The sequence below is a fragment of the Chiloscyllium punctatum genome, chromosome 36 (genome assembly GCF_047496795.1).
Source record: "Chiloscyllium punctatum isolate Juve2018m chromosome 36, sChiPun1.3, whole genome shotgun sequence".
NCBI classification, from domain to species: Eukaryota; Metazoa; Chordata; class Chondrichthyes; order Orectolobiformes; family Hemiscylliidae; genus Chiloscyllium; species Chiloscyllium punctatum.
The window spans coordinates 68,399,634-68,423,209 of NC_092774.1; the positions used below are offsets into that span (position 1 = coordinate 68,399,634).

General features: G+C 45.3%; 1 protein-coding gene across 1 annotated transcript in view; it reads left to right on the top strand.

Annotated features, from left to right (window-relative positions):
- Positions 1-23,576, top strand: part of LOC140460632 (uncharacterized) — a 1,198,404-nt gene that overhangs the window by 728,150 nt on the left and 446,678 nt on the right. The gene's annotated exons all lie outside the window — the stretch shown is intronic.

Genomic DNA, 23,576 nt, shown 5'->3' on the forward strand with positions numbered 1-23,576 from the left:
GAAAGTTCTGTAGCACAACACTTACATTCAAAGACCGAAAACATCCAGGTCCTGATTCATCAGATTGCATTGTGGTGCTTTTCTGCAAAACATTCACTTGCAATGTCCAACAAAAGAGTGACAAAACCCATCCCTGTCAGCCCAGGATAGAAAATCCGAAGGGATGAACCTTTGCTTATTTTCTGAAGATTCACAGATCTTAGACTGGGTTTTGGTGATTGCTTCCTTTCCACTCCCAGGAGCCGCAGTGGTTGAGGCGGTGAGTTGTGGAAAGTAAAATATGTCCGTGAGCAGCGTGTGGGGCTATTTCAGCTTCCCCTCATCTGACAGCGCTGTGAGTTGACTCCGATGTTCTCAGGGACATTTACTGACGTGAGTCACTGAAAAGTTTCTCATTCCCGCAGATCGGGAATTCAAACCGTATGCCGGCTTCAGGACAATGAGAAAGATTAATTGGGGTGTGTGAAGAAGCTGTGAGCTGCATTTCAAGCAGGTAGCTGGAGTCAGAAGCGTCATCCATTGCGCCCCGGGCCTGTGCGTATCTCACGCCACCATGCTGCAGAGTTCTGACGTTAACACGGACATGTGCAGCAATGGGAACATTCACAATGTGAACAACCAAAGATAATCACCGTCACTGCTTCCCTTCCACAGGCCCAACTTTGTGAAGCAGCATCTTTCACTGGCAAAGGAAACACCCTTGTCCTCAGGTGCCTGCTTCATTTCGAACACGATTTCAAGCACCTCACTGTTCTAGTCTCATTTCCAAACACTTTGCTCATAGCCTCAAAAGAAGCTCTGCAGGTATCTGCTTGCTCCACCCGAACAGGCAGTGGGTTGCAGATTCCCACCAGTCCCAATGTGAGTGAAATATTTTTCCCCCTTCACTGATTTGAATCTTAAAGAAGAAGCCGGGGAGCAAGCTCCCTTTCTTTTCGACGACATTTCTCATTTTGTACTCGGCAGGGTTCACACCTGCGTGGGGAAACCGCAATGGATTTCAAGTCCGATTTCGGCCCACGAATACAGAACCACACTGACAGCTTCATTTCCCAGGTCTGTCTGCCTGTGGAGCTGAGAAAGAGTGAATCATCGCAGAGTTTGTTTGAATCCAATCACGTCACAGTGATTCGAAAGGGTCATATATCTGCATACGGCGACTCTAGTTGTTTCATCCCAAAAGATGAAATGATCTTTCAGTAAAAAACAAAACTAGAAATTGCAGGAGGAACTGAAAAGGTCAGGCAACGTCTTTGGAAAGAGAATCAGAGACAACAGTCCAGAATTCTGGTTTCTCCGACTGGTACTGTCAAACTTCTCTTTTCGTCTCGGCTTCTCAGCATCCGCAGCCCCTCACGTTAGATATTAATTCAATTCAGAACCCCCTTTGGAGAGAAGACTTCCATCGGGGAAACATTTTCCTGATCCCATCTAAAGCACACAGCTTCGAAGCCAAGGAAGAGCAGCGAACACACCACCCTTGGGTGGGCTCGAACCACCAACCGTTTGGTTAGTGGCCAAACGCGCGGACCAACTGTGCCACATCGACAGGCGACGGCCGGGGCTGCGCCATCACTTACGGGAGGCTATTAGTGAATTCATAATTCAGCCTCCCCGCCTAGAAATACAATTGTCGTCTATCAATTTTACTTTTCTATAATCAAGCCTGGGAGATCTCTTGTGGAGATACCGGGGACAGTCTGCAGACACATCCATGTCACGAGGAACGAGCTTTCTTACTCCGGGGCCGTCGCCCTTCGCGCCTTTCAGTGTTTTGCCTGTTCCCGAGTTCTCTCATTGGCTCGGAGGGGAGAAGGGGTTTGAATTCCTGATGTGCAGGAACGACAATTCTTTCAATGTCTCAGATCAGTTCATGTGCCGAGAACATCAGAGTCAATCTCCCGGCCTCTTCAACAAGGGGACGGTGTCTGGACTGTCTCTGCTCAATCGGACAGGTCATCTTTCATTCTCCTCTCAATCCGCTTCCCAAAGTGTTTCTAAAGGTTCACAAAGCTGGAGACTGGGATTTCTGTTTTGCTTCATGAACATTTTTCCATTTCCTAACTGACGATATTTTGCCAAAATCTCTTCCCAAGTGTACGCCATGCTTCGTTTCCAGGGATCAGGAATTTCCATTTTGGCAAGACATTCCCAAGGGTGGGAATGTTTGCTTTGGAGCAAAGAAAGTTAACTGGAGATTTCCAGGGGCTATTGGTAATGATGGGAGAAGAAGCGGTGGGAATCGACTGATTAATGATCAGAAGAACCAATTGCCACTGACCAGAGTCAGTTACCAGAGGGCAGGGATTGAAGTTCTTGAATGAAAAGCAGCACTTGTGCCTAATAAACACAGAGAATACTGCAGAATGCCAACGGGTCGAGCAGCATCTGTGGAAAGGTAAACAGAGCTGACGTTGTGAGTCTGGTACGTTGTTTGTTCAGAACCCGAGTTTCCTGCATAGCAATCAAGTTCCAGACATGAGAAAACGGGACTTTATTGAGACGGGTTTTGTGAAGTTTGAGCGATAATGCAACCAACAGGAAGTCATTTAAAGCATAGTCAGCAGGTTCCTACCTTGGGCGGGGGAGCCCCAATGGATCTCAACGCCAACACCTTCAGTGTTCGGCCACAACTACAATCGATAAGATGATCATAGATTGGTAACTGTATTTTGTAACAGTTCTGATTTACCATAGTCTTCTTGTCTAATTGGTTCAACACTCCTCATCTCTATGTACAGGAATTGCTCCCCAACCTATGTAGCAATTCGGTAACAAAATACATTCGTGTCACTAAGTAAGGCCTGAGTACCAGATCAAGTCGCAATCCAGCGGTTCCATGAGCTTTACATAAAACGTACCATAGCCATCGATTGCTCTGAGATAATCTGGGTGACGAAGTTTCTTAATTTCTTTCCTCGAAATGAATCCCATCTTACTCATGTCAGTGTTCTTTAATATGGACTGGTATTAATTCCCATAACACTTGACCGTTCTAATTCTGTGATTCAGCCATTTATTGGCCTCGATGCATGAGTAGAATCTGTCAATTTTCAAGTGCCACCGTTAACCCACACCTACAAACTTGTCTCCCGTTCACTCTCAGCTTTCCCTCATAACCGAGCAACGGGGACAGTAAGAAAAATCACTTTGAATATGATTAGATTGCCAGTTGAAGAAAGAGCGAATGTTTCGCACAAATAGCAAAGTTTCATGGGAACATTGCACAATATGGATGTCAAACTCACGACCTCAGAATAAAAATCTTTTGTTCTACTACTGAGGTATTCGAACATAAATTCAGGATGTGACCAGTTCTTTTATCAAGGCAAAATAACTTCTTAAAATCCACGAAAATAAATACATTGATCAGCAGAAGTCTACAGCTCCAACGCTTTCTGCTCAAAAATCAGGAAAATCATTGAGATTCCACTTCCCTTTTGCTTCTTTCTGAACGCTGACATCCAGTTCTTCAGCTTCTCTTCTTGGATGTAAAGTTGTTTGTCTGTTTTCTCTTTGCCTTTATTTTGAAAGCAAATTCGCTTCAATATTAGCAAAACTGACAGGCAAACCTGACACACAAACAGCCATTCGCTTCCACATATCCCCAATTCTCACTTTCAGATTTGTAAAGGTCAATAAAATAAAGGAAGTCGGCAGTTGAGCACGTTTGAAGGGCTTTTGCCCGAAACGTTGATTTCGCTGCTCGTTGGATGCTGCCTGAACTGCTGTGCTCTTCCAGCACCACTAATCCAGTACTTGATTTTCAGCATCTGCAGTTCATTGTTTTTACCACGTTTAGAAAGTAGATGACTGACTTTTATGGGTGACTCGCTTGGGCCTTTGCCAACGCTGCTCGCAGGTTTCGTGATCAGGACATAATCTCCCTCAGTTTCGCTGAGCCTGTGCTCGGTTCATTGGGAGATTAGGCCCGGGTTGCAGTCGACCCCGACTTAAGTTGCATTGTTTTCACTGGCAGCAGAAGATTGAAGATTATAGGACCAGAACATTGCTGCTTTTCTATTTTTTCTTGTGTCGTTCCATCTGGGACTGAGGAAAGCGAATCATTATCGGGAAACCAAGAACATTACGTTTCTAAAGATTCAAATGCAGGAATTCAATCAGTTAACTGTTCTGTGACTGCGTTTGTCCGAATATTGGTATAAGATGCCTGGGTGTGTCTGTATTCGATTATTCCAGAACAACTAATAATTGGAGAGTATTGTCTTGCAGATTGTGTCCCCAATAACAGGCCGGAAATGTGCAATAAGGAAACGGTTAATATTATAGGAACATCGGAATATGAGTAGGCCATTTATCCCCTCAAGCGTGTTCCAACGTTCAAAGAAATCATGGCTGATCAGAGGCCTAACTCCATTTATCTGTCTTTGGCCCATGTCCCTTAATACCTTTCCTGAACAAAAAAAATCTGTTTCAGATTTAAAGTTGACAAATGATCCTGTACCCACTGCCGTTTATGTAGGATATTTCCAAACATCTGACAAACTCCAATGTGTAGAAGTGCATCTGAACATGTACCCTGAAAAGTCTGGCCCTAATTCTATAATCTTGTCTTGTTAGCGAATTCCAGCTTCAGACTACAATTACTGAAATAACAATTGTCCTCTATCAGTGTGACTTTACCAAAATAAAGGCTGGAACATTCACTGTAAACGGTCTGACCACAGACACTGCAGACACACCCATGTCACAGAAATCACCCCTGTGTGGGGATACAAACAGAGTGGTATGGCAGCCTGTCTGCAATTTCGTTCGTTTCACATGCATTGTCACTTTTGTCTCTCTTTAGAAACATGAACTGACTGAGTGGAATACAATCTTTCTCGACCGTAATCATACGGTGGTTTTGTATCATTATCACTGCTTTAAGTATTGGTCGAGCAATTCGGGAACGAGGTTTAGAAGCCGATAGCTCTCACCGTGTTCAGACTTTACCAAATGTCTGCAGAAATCATGAGCCAACATCGGGAAAAAGTGCTTTTAAACATACCTGAGGAATTTTGGTTTGATAGGCCTTGAACTTAAGTGGAAGGAAGGGAAGCCCCGATGCAGGACTGCCTGAACCTCTTGAAAAAACTGTCACCAGAAATTCCAGCCGCAACACGACGTTATAGGACATGCCCAGTGATGGCCTGCAGCTATTGTGACGCAATAATGATACTGGCCCCAGGAACATGAATATGTATTCGGCATGGGTCACGTGGTGCTGAATCCAAAAAATAGTTTTCAGAACATCTACTTCTCATTCTGTCTCCCAGGACCCGGGCGGGTCTCCACTGGCGGATAATTAGACCATTCTGTTTTTAAATTCGGCTCGAACACCTGAATGACCAGGGACAAGCATTACCCTCCTCAACAAAGGGGACAGAGATCAGAAGAACACCACCCTAAACTCCACAAGTGTGTAACCTCAACTTTCGACATTGGGCCAGTGTATCACTGTGATGATATTTAGTTCACATTTTCAAAGATTTGTTGGGGAAGCGGGTGAGGCGGGAAAGCTGCAAAAGATGACACTGAGCGGATAGCTTCGATCCATTAAGGGCCGAACACGCGCCCGCTGCACCACTCTGCTATACCACGCGGCAGCCTTTCCAGACAAGTTTTCAGCTTTTCATCTGGCGTGTGACATGCACGTTCGAGATTGATGTCAAAAGATCTTCACTACTCTCGTGAAATATGCTGTTGCGAAGATGTATCGCTGTTGTGCAAATATTAACGTTGTCTAAATTCCAACATTCTGCTTTTCGAACTGTGATTTTGCTCAGAACTAAACAATTACAAAAATCACCATGTTGAAACGTAAACACAGTGCCCACAGAAAGAATTAGCCATCCCAATGCTTCCCGATGCAGGGCTGCCTGACCCTCAGGGAGGTTTATTTGATAAACTGTGTCCAAGTATTCCAGCCGCACGTCATTGGGCATGCACGATGATGGCCTGCAGCTATTGTAACACAATAATGATGCAGGCCCCGGGAACATGAATATGAATTAGCCGTGGGTCACGTGGTAGTGAATCATTCAAATGAATGTTATTCCATGTCCAGGGATTTATTTGAGGGATGAGGTAAATGAGCAAGAGTTACACCTGGGGTTCACTCTTCCTTCACTCCCATCACCCGACCATCGTCCCATGGCACTTTGTCCTGCAACAGCCGAAATTGGAACCCCTGCCCGTTTCCCCCACCCTGCTCAGTATTCAAGGGCCCGAACATACCGTCGAGGTGAAGCAGCACTTTCCCTGCACTTTCCACAGCCAAGACTACTGCATTCGCTGCTCACAATGTGGTCTCGTCAACATTGGAGAAACGAAGCGGAGACTGGGTGACTGCTTCGCAGAACACTTAGGTTCTGCCCACACAAAGACCCTGAGCTTCCAGTTGCCTGCCACTTCAGCACACCACCCTGTTCCCTGCCCAGCATCTCTGTCTCAGGCTTGTTGCAATGTTCCAGCAGAGCAATTTTCCACTTGGGGACCCTACAGTCGTCCTCAATATTGAATTCAATAATTTTAGAGCCTGAACTTCCCCACATCTTAGCCCCCTACCACGCACACAAGGCCTTGTTATCACGTAGACTGCCATTACACACCACCTATTATTAGCCACTAACAGTTTCCTTTAACAGCTATTCACCCTCCCAGACAGATCGCTATCAACTCCTTTGTCAGTCCAACCATTCTTGTCTCAGTTTGGGCTGCATCCCTATCTATCATTTACTCCACCCGCCTTCCTCCCACCCTCCGATCTGCATAGTAACCGACAATTTCCTAATCATCAAGAGCTCTGTGGAAGGGTCACCGGATTCTTCTTCACAGAAGCTGCCAGACCTGCTGAGCTTTTCCAGCAACTACTGTTTTTGTTTCTGACATACAACATCCGCAGTTTTTATTCAGAAAGAGTTGCAAATTGGTTCGAGACACAGAGTGAGAGAGTGAGTGAAACAGAACAGCCATGAACCGTTGGCCTCTGTTCTCAATCATGACGTAAAATTGCAGTACGATCACTTCCCTAAACCCTGCGTAGTGTGGGCTTGTGACGCAACGGGAGCGCATCTACCTACTGCTTACAAGGTTGTGCGTTCAAATCACATCAGGCTCAGTAGGGCGCAATTTCAGCTTCTTCAAATCAAGAAGATTCCACACAATTTTCAACTATGATTTTATGGAAGGAGCAAAGCTTTCTTTTTGGTTCCTGTTTAAGTATGAGTTTCAGCATCAGTGGGATTGGTTGAGTGGGACTGGTTCAGAGACCCTACTGTTGCAGAGCACAGAGTGTGGAGCCAGAAAAAGTGATACGGACTGGAAAGAGGAATTCACAGCTGGGAGGGGCCGTACACACGTTTGTGTGCAGCTGAAGCTTCAGCCATGGAGAAACCCGAAGAATCCCGCCCCGTTGAGAAACCAGGGAAGTGTGGCCACTGTGGGAAGGGCTTCCGTGTCCCATCTGTCCTGGCGGCTCATCAGTGGAATCACACTGGGAAGAGGCCGTTCTCCTGCCCCGAGCGGGCGAAGGGCTTTACTTGCTCCTGTGTCCTGCTGGCCCACCAGCATATACAGAATGGTGAGAGGACGTCTTACTGATCCGTGTGCGGGAAAGGGTTCACTTGGGTGGACAACTTCCTGACACACCAGCGATTCTACACAGTAGAGAGGTTCGTCAGTTGCCACGAGTGCGGGAAGGCCTTCAGCAATTCCTCCGACCTGCTGAAGCACCAGCGAGTCCACACGGGGAAGAGGCCCTTCAGCTGCCCAGAGTGCGGGAAGACCTTCAGCGATACCTCCAAGCTGTTGGCCCATCAGCAGTTCCACACGGGGGATAAGCCCTACAGCTGCCCATAATGCAGGAAAGCTTTCAGCAATTCCTCTGAAGGCCATTCAACTGCCCCGAGTGCGGGAAGGAGTTCACTCTCTTCTCCAAATTGCTGGTCCACCAATGGGTCCACACCAGGAGAGGCCGTTTGCCTGCCCCGCCTGCCGGCAGAGGTTCACATTGTCCTGCAATTTGTGGAGGCTTCAGCGGGGGCACCAGCGCACCCAACAATCAGATTCCGCCAGTGACGCTGCAGTGGGTCACCCCCAGGGCTGAACCTCCTGCCCATTCTGACTGAGAGTCAGTGGGCTTTGTTTATTTTGTGCTGGATTCAACCACTCCCCACCCACCCCACCCCCAGCCCACCCTATGATGGCTCAGGAATGGCACGGTGACTCAGTGGTTAGCACCACTACCTCACGATGCTGACCTGGTTCAATTCTACCCTGTGATTGACAGTCTGCGTGTAGCTTGCACGATACACCCCCACGTCTGTATGGGTTACCTCCGAGTGCTCTGGTTTCCTCCCACAGTCTAAAGATGTGCAGTTTAGGATGGATTGGCCCATCTAAATCGTCCCATAGTGTTCAGGGATGTGTAGGTGTGGTGCATTAGTCTGGGGTAAATGTAGAGGAATAGGGATGGGGAATGGGACTGGCTGGGTTACTCTGCGGAGGTCCAGTGTGGACCTATTGGGCCAAAGGACATGTTTCCATGCTGTAGGGAAGCTAATCTAATCGAAACAAAAATCCTCGTAGCGATACAGTTTAAATATGCCGAGTTGGACAAAGTATCCCATCAAACTTGAGAGAAAACCAGAGTTGAAGAAGTCGGAAGTCACACAACTCCATGTTACAGTGCAACAAGTTTATTTGAAATCACAAGCTTTAGGAGCATTGCTCTTTCATGAGTGCTGCTCCTTCATCACTTCATCTGGTGCCGTATGACTTCTGACCTTATCCACCCCAATTCAACACCAGCACCTCTGCATCAGAGTTGACGAATGAGGTTGCATTTTATTCGGCCTGATTTAGTGAGATGTTCATTTGCAAACTCAAAACTGTCGGACCGACAAAGAGACGTGAATCATAGAGTCCTACAGCAGGAGACAGGCCCTTCGTCCCAACTTGGTCCATTCTGACCAAACTGTCCATCAACACCAATCCCATTTCCCTGCACTTGGCCCATTTCCTGCCATACCTTTCCTATCCACGTATTTGTCCAAAAGCCTTTTAAATGTTGTTAATGTACCCACCTCAACCACTTCTGCTGGCAGTTCATTCCATATGTGTACCACCATCTGCGTAAAAGAAGTTGCCCCTCACATTCCCTTTTATTCTTTCTCCTCTCACCTTAAACTGAAGCCCTCGAGCCCTCAATTCCCCAACCCCTGGGAGATTGAGTGCATTCACCCTCTCCATGTCTCTCATGATCTCTTCACTTCGATAAGGCCCCATCCCCCCTCAATCTCTAATGCTCTAAATAAAAACGTCTTAGCTTGTCCAACCTCTCCGTTTTACTCAGACCCTTGAGTCCTGAGTATGTATCTTTGTATATGTCTTCAGCACTTTTCCAAGTTTAATAACATTTTTGTCATAGCAAGGTGATCAAAATTGATGACAATACTCCAAATGCAGCCTCATCAATGTCCTGATTAACTGCAACATAACTTGCCAACTTCTATACTCAATGCCTTGACTGATGAAGGCCAGTATGCTTAAAGCCTTCTTCACTGCCCTGTCTACCTGTTTTGTTGGAAATATAGGACCTAATCCAAACTGGATAATCTGGCTGGGAGGACAGGAAACCACTTACTTTCTTGAGACAAGTCTCCCAGAGAGAACTTGCTGACTGACTGTCTGATCTACTGACCCTCACAGTGCCCCACTGCCCTCAGTTATCTGGATTGAGTCCACACATTTGCCTAAGGTGGTGCTTGAAACCTTTATCATCGTTGGGATGGATCCCCATTCATTCCGTGCTATGGAGTCATGTAGCCTGGAAACAGACCCTTCAAACCAACCAGTCCATGATCCCCAACTAAGCTAGTGCCACCCAACTGCTCCTGGCCTGTATCCAGTTTGTCAATAGTTTTGTTCATTTGTGCACCGTGAGACTTGGATAAATAAATTGCTGATTGTTGATTTTAACGTGTTTGGGATTTATATTTATCACTAGAGCAGGCTACACTACTTATCGTGCTAATTTTACAGATTATAGGGCGAAGCACACCTCTGGATGTTTCGGTTTGAGATCTAGGGTAGTGGTGTCAGCCTTTGCTTTATAAGAGTATTGACGTGATGTCCTGCTGAATGCAGTGGAGTCAATATTAATCCCAGCCTCTGGCTGTGGTTGTGGGTGAATTGCCTTAATGTGGCTCCTGACTCAGAAACTGCACATAGAATCAACTGCTGAAACAATGATTTACACTTTATTGTATGTAGCAACCAAAAATAAAACCTCTCAAGTAACCAAGTTCAACCTCACCCCCAACTTGACAATCACCCAATAGTTAGCAGAATATAACTGAGTTTCCACCGACAGCATCTGTCTCTGGAAGTGTCCAGGGATTCACTACAGTGTTGTTCTTCCAAGTACTGCTGCTGCATCTTTCTGGAGTTAAATTCTGGTGGAGATTCCTCACTTTCAAATCTGTGGTGTGACAATTCTTAAGATTCTAATACCATCTCCCCACATTTCTGGAGAGCTCAGGTCTGTACCTTACCTTCTTATCCGCGAGGTTTAGCGGTTTGTTTGAAACAGCCTGTCCTGCAATAAACTCCATTATGTTAGGGTCTTCCTTCCACACACAGACTTAATTGTCCTTTTTCATGAAGTTATTAAACACTTATTGCAGCTCGTTGTTTTGTGTCCTTCTTCCCCGGGATGGTTAACTCGCAGAAATTAGGCCATTTAGCCCATTGAGTCTGCTCCACTATTCAATCATAGCTGATAAGTTTCTTAACCCAAACTCCCCATAACCCTTGATACTTTAGAATGATTGTATTGTGGAGCAGAATCAATGGGCTGAATGGCCTAATTTCTGCTTCTGAGGTCTTATGATGTAACAGTTTCTCAGTGGCCCTTTTCTTTCTTGGTCCAGAAAGAGTTATTGCTGACTCAGGCAGTTTGGAAAGATCTGGAGTTTACAGGACCGCACCACATTTCTCTCTGCCTCCTCCTGGGATATTGGTAATTCCCAAGATCCCTTGATATCCCTGAAAAAGATCAATGTGTCTGGAAATCTCTGCTGCTGCTCTGGAACAGAAGGATTATGGGGAGAAAATTCAGAAATATGATGTGCAAAGGAACTATGGAGTTCTACTCCAGGATTCTCTCAAGGTAAACTTGCAGGTAGAGTCACTAGTTGGGGAGGCAAATGCAATGATGACATTTATTTTGATTAGACTTGAATATAAAAGCAGGGATGTACATCTGAGGCTCTGTAAGGCTCCAGTGAGGCCACAATTGGAGTACTGTATGTAGATTTGGGCCCCATATCTCAGGAAGGATAGCCCTGGAACATGTTCAGAGAAGGTTCTTGAGAATGGCCCAGGAATGAAAGATCAAACATATAAAGAACATCCTATAGTCTTATGATATGCTGATGTGTGGAGGGTTAGGTGAGAGGGGGTGGGGGGAGTTGAAGAGAGAAAGACAATTAAGGTAAAGCTGGATAGAGACGAAGGAAATATAAGAATTGTATGATAAATGGCAGAACTCATAGCAGCACTAGCATACAGAAGGATTTGGGCATATAGATCCGTGGAAGTGGTAATGCAGTTGGGGACGGTGGTCAAGAAGAAACACAGCACGCTTCCTTGAGTGTAAGAGTTATATTACAGCTGTTTATTCTGGCCACATTCGGAATACTACGTTCAGTTCTGGTCGCCAAACTACCGGAAGGGTGTGGGTGCTCTGGCAGAGGGTGCAGACAAGGTTCACCAGGACATTGCCAGGTCTGAAGGGCTCTTATTATGAGGAGAAGTGGCATAAACCTGGATTGTTTCTCTGGAAAGTCAGAGGCTGAGGGGAGACCTCAACAAAATGATGAGACACAGATTGGCTGGACAGGGGTGACAGGGTAGCTCAGTGTTTTACATTGATGCCTCACAGTGCCAGAGACCCGAGTTCGATTTCAGTCTTAGCTGACTGTCTGTGTGCAGTTTGCACATTCTCCCTGCACCTCATGACTGCATGGGCTTCCTCCTACATTCCAAAACTTTGTCAGTTAGGGTGGATTAGCTTTACTAAATTACCCATAGTGTCCACTGATAGGCAGGTTAAGTTGGATTTTCTGTGTGTAAATTGCCTCAGTGTTCAGGTATGTGTATGTCAGGTGCATTAGTCAGGGGTAAATATAGAGTAATGGGGTAGGGAAATGTGTCCCTGTAGGTTAATCTTTGGAGGGTCGCTGTTGACTTGTTGGGCTGAATCGTCTGTTTCCACCCTGGATGGATTCTATGATAGTCAGAGGGTTTTTTTTTCCCTCCAGGCTGGAAAGGTCACATAAAAGAGGGCACAGGTTCGAGACGAGAGGGGACTGTCTGGGGAGAGGTGGCGGTGGTGGGGATTCACACAGAGGGATGGTTGGGGTTCCTGGAACGCACTGTCAGTGCAGGTAGTGGAGGCAGGCACCTTAACAACGTTTAAGGTATATCTTGATAGACACATGAACGGGAGGTGAACAGAGGAACAGAAACCACACATGGGCAATAAATAGCAGGTTCAGTGTATTAGATTCCCTACCGTATGGAAACAAGCTCTTCGGCCCAGCAAATCTACACCAACCCTTGGAAGAGGAACCCAGCCAGACCCATTCCCCTATTCTAGATTTACCCCTGACTAATGCACCTAATACTATGGGCAATTTAGCATGACCAATTCATCTGATCTGCACATCTTTGGATTGTGGGAGGGACCCCACGTAAACATGGGGAGAATGCGCAAACTCCACAGAAATCGAACCTGAATCCCTGGTGCTGTGAGGCAGCAGTGCTCACCACTGAGCCACCGTGCCGCCCCACTACAGGTTCCCCCCACTATCTGAAAGTAGAGCATTCCTATGAAACCTTTCGTAAGCTGACATGGAGTAAAGCGAAGAAGCAATTACCATGAACAAATTTAGATTATGCCTTTCTTTGTAACAGCGAAAATCCTCTTCGGATTTCTTTTGGTTTGTGAAAACAATTATTAATGTAGGTCTTTCGTAAAGGTCAAGTAGTGTAAAGTTAATTTTCGAAAAGTGGGGGATACCTTTATGCTGATGGAGGGGAGATAGGAGGCAATGAAGAGGGGTGGGTGGGTGGAGGCTCAGGTGGAGAATAAACACTGACAGAGACCAATTGAGCTGCCCGGTCTGGCCCTGTGCTGGAGACTCAGTGGGACAGAGACAAATGTATCTATTTCAGGTATACCTGCAGGATGCTCCATCCAGGATTTTTCAAAAAATGTCCTTCATCTGCTTCAGCATATGGGACAAATGAACGGTTTCTCCCCGGTGTGGACCAGGAGGTGATGCGACTGAGTGAATCCTTTCCCGCGCTGAGTGCAGGTGAACGGCCACTGCCCAGTGTGCAAATGCTGATGAACGTCCAGTGCAGGCGGGGAAGGGAAACTGTCCTTACACTCCCTGCATTTCCATGGTTTCTCCATGGTGCAGGTGTCCTCGTTTTTCTCCAGGTTCAACGATCAGTTGAAAACTCGCTCACACTTACAGCATGTGTATGATGTTACTGATGAACCCTCTGATAATTGGAACACTCTCATTCAGTCTGTAAAGCATGTTCCAGTCACTACTCTGGTGTGTGGGTATGTGAGACTGAGTTTCCAGTCACCCTGACGTTTCCAACCTTACTAAGCAGACATACCGCCTCATCCTTGTTTCATGACCATTAATATCCAAGTCCTAGTGAGTCAAGTGACTGTCAGACTTTGATGTGATGTTTGGTCTGAGATTTCTACCTTCAAATTCGTCTCTTATAATATTCCTGTGAAACGTGTTTGCAAAGGTCATCGCTGTCAGTCCACATGAGATAATCAGAACAAATTATTCTAGTTTTTGTGGAGCATTCTTACCTGGATATCAAACCTACAGCTCAGCGAGCAAACCTACACCCTAAACATTCTTTCCTCTCTTCATACCCAAGATCTTTGTGCTGATCTATATGCAAATGTATACCAGCTGGGTAATGTGGTGGATTGCATGCTCCATGAAGAGTTCACATGGACTCAAGTTGCTGAATGGACATATATTTCGGTATTGACGTTCTTATTGAAGATATACAATATGCTGCAGTACAATATTATGAGCACAGAAACAACTGCAAACCAGGCTTTTAGAGCCACAAACATTCCATCGAATATGTACCAGATAACCCAGACTTATCTATCTTATATTAAGGCACGGTTATCTTAGATTCCCAGAAGACTCAGATTGACTTGGGAAATTTTGTAAAAGAAGCCGTCGTTTTGGACTCCTTCCATGTCATACTGACTCTATTACTGGAAATACATCCATACTGCACCAGGATTCATGGATCAACGGAATGAGGCTTATGTTTACCCTCTTGCAATTTCCTGTTGCATAAATGTTTCAACGAATGCCAATACTTTTCACCAATCAGAGTCAGAGACGTAAAGCACAGAAACAGACTCTTCAATTTAAATTGTCCAAGCCGACCAGATATCCAAAATTAATCTTGTCCCATTTGCCAGCACTTGGTCCATATCCCTCTAAATCCTTCCTATTCATATACCCATCCAGATGCCTCCACCAGCCTCCACCACTTCCTCTGGCAGCTCATTCCATGCATGCACAACCCTCTGCATGAAAAGGTTGACTGCAAGGTCCCTTTTAATTTTTCCCCTCTCACCCTCAACCTATGCACTCTAGTTCTGCACTCCCCCATCCCAGGGACAAGACCTTGTCACCCCATCCACGCCCCTCAAGCTTTTATAAACCTATTTTATTAAAAAAAATCACTCAGCCTGCGATGCTCCAGGGAAAACAGCCCTATCCTATTAAGCCTCGCCCTGTGATTCAAAGCCTCTCCCTGTGGTTCAAACCCTCTTACCCTGGTGACATCCTTATGAAACTTTTCTGAATTCTTTCAAGTTTCACAATATTCTTCCTATTGGAGGGAGACCAGAATTGCACACAATATTCCAGAAGAAGCCGACTGAAACCGACCTTTGCAGAGTCTGCTCATGTTTGGATTCATACTCTCTGCCTCCAGTTGCTGCAAGTGAACAGTGCCTCCCCCCTCTCTCGCCCTCCCAGGATGAGGAATGGAAAGGGGGAAATATTGTTTTGCTCCCAGATTTTGCCCAGAATTGCACACTATCCCTCTGAAGCTCGTTGGCTAACGTTTGCATTGTGATGCCCACAATGGTGTGTGTGTGTGTGTGTGTGTTTGTGTGTGTGTGTGTGTGTGTGTGTGTGTGTGTGTGTGCGTGTGTGTTTGTGAGTGTATGCGCGCGTGCAAACCTTACGTAGCCAATTGGATTCGCGGAGGTTGGCAGTGACATTCCTGCATTTCGAGGCTGACTATCTCCCATCGCTCACGTCACCCAGTCCAGACAGTGCTGTGATTGGAGATTGACCAATGGGGAGCCCTGAAGGACCAGAATTAACTGGGTCCTCTTGCCAAACAAAGCCCCTCTATTTTTTGAATGTACAAGTTGGACCATGAGCTTCTGAAGCTACTGCCGTTCCTCTCTTTCTGAATGAAGATTGAGCTTCACCCCAGACTGCAACTTCCTTTCTCTGTCCAAACATCTGTGAGTACAGCACATTTTTGTTGAAATAAGGCATCTTTCCTGAACATCACAATTAAAGGGGTGTCTTCCCCCTGATATTCAAAGGGATAGTCAGTCAGAGAAGGGCAGGGTCATACCTTGTGTTGTGTGGCATGTGTGACAGCTGCAACAAGATGTCCCAACTCCTGTGCTCAGTACTTGGACTGATGAATGGAAGCAGGCTGAAAGGCTTCTTCACCACCCTGTCAACCTGTAACTCGACTTTCTTGGAACTATGAACGTGCACCCCTAGATTTCCTGGTTGGGAATACTGCAAATGAAACAAATTCGGTGCTTGTCAGAAGAACATTATCATTTGGGACTTATCTATACTCTAATTCACTATCTTATTTAGATACATTATTTATGTCTCTCTAAACAGTATATTTTTGTAATTCTTTCCTGCCTTCAATATCGCACTGAATCTATTTTATACTCCAAGTGCAGCCTCACCAACATTCTGCGTAACTGAAACATAAATTCCCAGCTTCGATACTCAAAGCTCTAACTGATGAAGACCGGAGTGCCGAAATACTATTACCTATGATTCCACTTTCAGTGAACTGTGAACCTACTCCGAGATCCCTCTCTTCCATTACAGGTTCAACCATTCACCATGAAACTCCTACCGTGATTTGACTATCCAAACTGTGAGACCTCATGGTTATCTATGTTAAACTCCATTTGCTATTAACCTTAAATATATGCACTCTAGTTTTTGACTCCCCACCACCACCCCGGGGAAAAGACCTTTCCTATTTGTCCTTTTCCACGCCCCTCATAATTTTATGAACTTCTGTAAAGTCACCTTTCACCCTCCAAAGCTCCAGGGAAAATAACGCCAGTCTGTTCTGCCTTTTCATCGTGCTCAAACTCTCCAACCCTGGCAGCGTCCTTGTAAATCTTTTCTGAACCCTTTCAAATTTCACAACATCCATCGCCTCGCAAACAGCCAGAATTGCATGCAGTATTCCTACAGTGATGTAACCTCTGAAGACGATTTTTAAAAATACTTACAATTTTATGGTATTGCGACAAGGAAATCAAATCAGTTGGGCATGACATTCCCATAGCAATTTGCCTTGGTTGTCCCTCATTAACCGATGGTTTTCTTGTAAAAAAAATTGTGGCATGTGATTGTTGCAAGCATGTGCAACATTTTCTCAACGTCCCTCATGTCCTTTGGACCGAGTAATTGACTCGGGACTACATGGGCGAAGGCAGCTGAGAGTCAACCCCACACTGTAGTAGGTCTGGAATCACATGGTCGCTGTGCACACACAGGGTTGATGAATGGTAGATTTTCCTCCATAAAGGAATCATTGCACAACAATCAATCAATAATGGTTGGAGACACAGAACAGTTCTGGCAGCGTCTATAAAGAGATTAGTGTTAATGTTTCGTGTCCAGTGGCCCTTAAAAAGTGACTGGATTCAAAACACTAACTGTTTTCTCTCCACAGATGCTGCCAGACCTGCTGCGATGCCCCAGCAATGGTGCCTTTTGTTTCCGATCTCCAACATCTGCAGTTCATTGTTTTCATCAATAATGGTTTCCTGGTGGTCAGTACTGAGACAAACTCTCACTTCCAGATCTTTTTATTACTTGAACATAAATTCCACTGGCTGCCATGATGGGATTTGAATTTTTTTTCTCAGAAGACCTAGATCTCTGGCTTAATCAACCATTATCACTAGATCGCAATCTTCACTTCTGCCAATTTTCTGACAATTTTCTGCTGAATATTTTCCTTTACTTATTCATGGGGTGTGGCACTTTATCTCCCAGAAAAACCAAGTGCCCTTTCAGAGGGCAGTTACGGGTTAATCACATTACCGTGGATCAAGAGTGACACAATCACCTAGCGGGGTAAGGCTAAAGATTTCCTTCCCTAACAAGATAGGCCCTGATATCAATTGCTCAGATCACCAAAGCAGCGATAAGCTTTATATTCCAGATATATTAATTGTTTTCAAAGTGCATCGGAGACATAGCAGCATCAATTTGAAACTCCAGATGTTAAATCCAGTAACAATGCCAAAATCCCACCAACTCCGTGCAATCTCTAATTTTCCAACACTGACCGGCCTGTAGTTGCCAGTTGTATCCTTTTCCCCTTTATTACTGACTGTTCAATTCACCGCATTGACTCAATTCGGCCGTTTATTCAGATCACGTTTACTCTGGTAAACATCACCTCCACTTTCCTGCCATTTCCCCATAATCCTCAATTCCCTCACTGGTTAAAAAAAAATCTGACAGCCTTGAATGTACTTAACGACCCAGGCTCAACAACACTCTGTAGTAATATGTTCCACAGATTTACTGCCTTCAGTAACAATTCCTTACTGTCTTCAACATGCAATCCTTCATTTGCAGGTTATTCCCTCTGGTGCTAGGCTCACCCACAAAGCCAAACTTTTCCACATCAAGCCCGTCAAGTATTCTTAGAATCTTTTATGTGAAAATAAGATTACCTCTAAATCTTCTAACTTCGAATAAGTACAGGCCTAACCTATTCACTTCTTTTCATATGATATTCTTTCCATCCCTGATATCATACTGGTCAACCTTCTCTGGACTGTCTCCAATGCCAGTATATCTTTCCTTAGGTAAAGGACCCTGCCAGTGTTCAGTTGTGGCTTGACTAGTGCCTGACATAGGTTCACGAAAACCTCCCTACTTTTATACTCGATTTAAAGGCCAACTTCCCATTTGCCTTCCCTATTACTCACTGAATATGGCTGAAGAGATGCATGGATTTGGGCTTCCAAATCCCTCTATTCAACAGCTTTCTCCATTTCACATTCAACATTTTTCCTCCTGGCAAAGTGCACAACGTCATTTCCCCACATTCTATTCCGTCTGCCAAAGGTTTGCTCATTTGCTTAACCTATCTATATCCCTCTCCAGATATTTCATGTCATTCTTACCACCTTCCTTCCCATCAACCGTCTCTTCTGCAATCTTAGCAATAGTGCATTCACTTTACTTATCAACGGAATTAAGATAGATTTTGTAAATAATTTTGGCCCCAGCACTGATCCCTGTGGCACACTCCTAGTTCCAATTTGCTATCCTGAACATGTCCCTTATCCCAATTGTATCATTGGCTAGCCAATCCTCTGTCCATGCCTCTTTGCTTATTATTTCATGAGATGTGATTATCATTGGCTCTGCCAACAACCCTTCCCAAACTGTCCTTGAATACGTGGTGCTGAGCTGCCTCTTAAATTGCTTCACAGTTATGATTTGGTCTGCAATAATGTTCAGGAGCGAATTCCAGGTTTTTGATCAATAACAAAGAAGCAATGCGATATATTTCACAGTTGGAATACTGTGTTCACACCTACCTGCTCTTGATCGTTGAGGTGATGGCTTGGAAGGTGCTTTTGAAGAGCCACCACTTTATCAAGCCAGACTGATAGATTGTAGCCAGAGATTCTGCTTTTTGACTTTCCTCATCAATCTACATTCTTTCCAGCCACATCTTTAGTCTTAAACTGCCACAGAATGCTTCCGGTTATAACTTGAGACAAGTATAATAATATGACGATTCTTGGGTTGATTGTTCACACCTGAGTGCAACATAAATACAGATCATTGTTTCCAGCTTTGGTGGAACAAAAAACAGCAAATTGGTGGATAATTACAGTTAGTGCAAACAAAGCTAGTGATCGATAAAGATTAACCCAGTTCACTTCAATGGCTAAATTACATTTTGAAAACCAAGTGCACTCAGACAACATGTCAAAGCGTTTCATAGGAGGAGAAATGGGGCATTGAAGAGCAGTGAAATGATTGCTTTTGGTCACCGCCACCATTGTCCGAAAAACAGGTTGAAAGGATCCTTAACAATTGGGCAAAAAGTGAAGTGGTATAACACTTCAGACACCGCAAAGTGTAAGACCACTTTCTAGTTGAAGAAAACGACATTTCTTATTTCTTGAAGAGCAGGGAAACTAACGGGGAATAAACCTGAATTGGGAGCTCTTTCTTATTAAGGATGTTCCTTCACCACAGTATTGTTTTAGAGCATAAGTTCTTCATCAGGAATGAAGGTTGGTCCATGGGGGCCGAGAGATAAATGATAAGGGGATGGGGATAGAGGGGAGGTAGCTGTGAATGAAATAGGTCGATGGAGGTGGGGAGAGATCATGAGAGGTAAGACAGGAGAGTGGAACGAAAAGTTGGGAAGCAAGATGAAAAGGTAGGACAGCTCAAGAGGCCAATGCCGAGTTGGAAGGTTGGATCTGGGACAAGGCGCGTGGTGTGGGAGTGAAAGTGAGGGGAAATATGGAAGCTGGTGAAATCGACATTGATCCCATGTAGTTGGTGGGTCCCAAGGCGGAAGATGAAGTGTTCTTCCTACAAGAGTCAGGTAGCGATAGCTTGGAGGGGTTACAGCCCAGGACTTACATGCCCTTGACGGATTAGGAGGGGGAGTTAAAGTATTCAGCCACAGGGCGGTGGGGTCATTTAGTTTTGGAGTCCTAGATTTGTTCCCTGAAATGTTCTGCAAGTTTGCATCCAGTCTCCCCAATGTGGCTGAGCAATGGACACATAAATAAATCTTAAAAAACAAATTGTATAAATTTTAGCATGCCAGAGTTATTATCTTCAATTAAGTTAAAGAAGATTTTAATTAAATTGGGTGACTTCATGAAACGGTTTGTTGATCAGGCTCAACTCATCACCTTCAAATGAGACAATGCCATTGATAGCAGTGAACTGCTCTTTTTGCTATAAAATCACAAGTTATTGATTTATTTTCACAACTTACTGGCATTCACACCTGCACATTCAATGTAAACTTCTGACATTAGAAATGAAATTACACCATTAATTTTGACTTACAATATTCGAACAAACAAATTACTAGCACACAGTGAATACCAAGTCTGATTAATATGAAATGAAATTTGACCAAAAACATATAAAGTCGAGATGGGAGATAACAAATGGGGGAAGGGCAGAAGGCAAGAAATGCAGCATCATAGAAGGTGCTCCCCCAGGGAGTGTATTTTACCAACTACAACTGCTAAATATAAACAAACACTATGACATGATCCTTCGGTTTTAATGAAAACCATAGCTCCATACAGTAGGTACCATTTAAATAAGTTAATAGATACAAACCTTGAGCAAATCGAGCCGGGCACCCCGCTTCTTGGAGCCCAGACCTTCCTCCAGCTGCCACTAAAGAAGCTTTGGGAAACAGATGCTAAGGCAAGATAAAGAACACAGTACCTTTGCCAAGGAAAGCAGCTTATGGAGACATTGAGCAATAGCATCACATGGATTTGACCCATCGATCTTTGGGGTATGTACCCAGCACATGCATGGTGTACTACTCTGCGTTGGTGCTCCCAGCCGCTGGAGTATGGATCAGTTTAAAGTAGATCCGATATCTCTGATAACATTGCTACGCAAGGCAGTGAAGAAAGGTTCAGGTCCAATGACATTCATCAGTTAGGGAATTGAGGATAGATGTTGGGAAGTTATCGTATAGTTTTACAGGACGTTGATGAAGCTGCACCTGGAATATTGTGATCAGGTTTGGTCCCCTTGGTGTTCTGACTTCTGACTTCTTCACCTCTGGGTTTTGTTGAAGTTGATGGGATACTTTGTCCAACTCAGCATGTTTAAAGTGTATCGCTAGGGGAGATTCATTTGAAACTGTTGAGGAGGTGAGCTCAACAAGGTTGAACTATTCAAAGTTACTTGGACTCTATTTTAAACTTACATCAGGACCAGTCGTCAGAGACACATACAGCATGGAAACAGACACCGGTCCAACTTGCCTATGCTGACCTGATATCCTATATTAATCTACTCCCATTTGACAGCACCTCACCTTTATCATGTGGCAGCTTATTTCATATATGTACCACCCTCTGCATGAAGAAGTTGTCCCTTTAATATATTTCGCCTCTCACACTCAACCTATGCCCTCTAGTCCTGAACTCCCCCATCCCAGGGAAAATACCTTGTCTATTACCCTGTCCATTCCTCTCATGGATTTGTAACCTCTATTAGGTCACTCCTCTGCCTCCGATGCTCCAGTGAAAACAACCCCAGCCGATTCAGCCTCTCCCTGTAGCTCAAACCCTCCAACCCCCAGCAACATTCCCGTAAATTGTTTCTCATACAGAAGTCAACATTTCAGTCCTGAAGAAGGGTTAATACCCAAAACGCTGACTACTCCACATCCTGGTGCTACCTGGCTTGCTGTATTCTCCCAATCTCCTGCTTATCGACTTCGGGTTGCAATATGTAGTGGCTCAGTGGTTACCACTGCAGCCTCACCGTGCCGGGGACCCAAGTTTGATCAAAGACTTGGGTGACCCTCTGTGAGGCGTTTGCACATTTTCCCAGTGTCTATGCTGGTTTTCTCTGGGAGATCCTGTCCAAAGATATTCAGGTCATGTGGATTGGCCATGCATAATTGCCCAAAGAGTTAGGTGCATTAGTCAGAGGGAAATGGGTCTGGGCGTGTTACTCTTTGAAGGGTCGGTGTGGACTTGTTTGGACAAATGGCCTGTTTCCACACTGTAGCTAATGTCATCTGCAATTTTTTTGACTCTAACGAATGGCAGAGTAGACACGATAGGCCGAATGGCCTAACTTCTGCTCCGATGGTCTTGCGGTCTTAGGTTTCTCTGGATCATTTCATTGCCAATGTGAAGTCGCGGTCTCAATGAGCAGAAGTGTCCACTCAAAGCAAAGCTCATAGGATCGTAGAACTCCTACAGTGTGGAAACAGGTCCTTCAGCCCAACACATCTGCACTGATCCTCCGAAGAGTAACCCAGTCATATCCATTTTCCTACCCTCCACAAATTGCACACAGACCCCCAAGGGTGGAACTGATCCTGAGTTCCTGGTGCCATGAGGCAACAGTGCTAAGCACTGAGTCACCGTGACGCCCCTGAGCCACTGTGAGGTTGTGGTTGTGGGGAGTGGGGGATGCAATTGCAGTCCAGCAGACAACAAAAACAGCTCACGTGCTCTCCCACTGCACCCACTGTCAGAAGTGACAGGAGGTTCAGTCCATGGGGAGACCCAAGGCAGAACACCAGTGGGATCTGATTGCTGGGAGCGTTGGTGCTCCCGCTGGTGCTTCCCCAGGTTCTTCCGCAAGTTGCAGGGAAACATGAACCACTTCCCACACTCGTGCCAGCTGAAGGGCGTCTCTCCGCTGTGGATACACTGGTGCTTCAGCAAGATGGAGGAGCGGGGAAAGCCCTCACGCACTCGGGCTGGAAAACGGCTTCTCCCCGGTGTGGACGGATTGTTGGAACAGCAAGGCTGAGGAATTGCTGAAGGCCTTCTTGCACGAAGGGCAACTGATCGAACTCTCCCCCATGTGGATCCACCAGTGGGCCAGTAGGTCAGAGGAAAGAGCAAAGCCCTTCCTGTACTCAGGGCAGAAGAACGACCTCTCCTCAGTGGGGACCCACTGGTGGTTCAGCAGGTGGGAAGAACTGCTGAAGGCCAGCTCGCACTCAGGGCAGGAGAACAGCCGTCCCCAGTGTGGACCAACTGATGCATCAGCAGGGCAGAGGAATCACGAAAGGCCTTCCCGCACTCAGGGCAGCAGAAGGGCCTCTCCCCTCTGTGGACCCACTGATGCTTCAGAACCCTTTCAAATTTCACAATATCCTTCTGATTGGAGGGAGACCAGAATTGCACACAATATTCCAAAAGTGCTCCAACTAATGTCCTGTATAGCCACAACATAACTTCCCAACTCCAACACTCAGTGAGAGGATTGGGAAACTTTTCAAAAGCCACAAAATAAAACAGGAAAGAATGGAAGGACAAACAGAAGTTTTGAAAGTCAGCTTGGAAACATCAATGAGAAATCGGCGGACTGGGTTTATTGGGAACCTGTTCTCCTTAAATATACGATATACCATATGTGTTGTTTTTCTGTCGA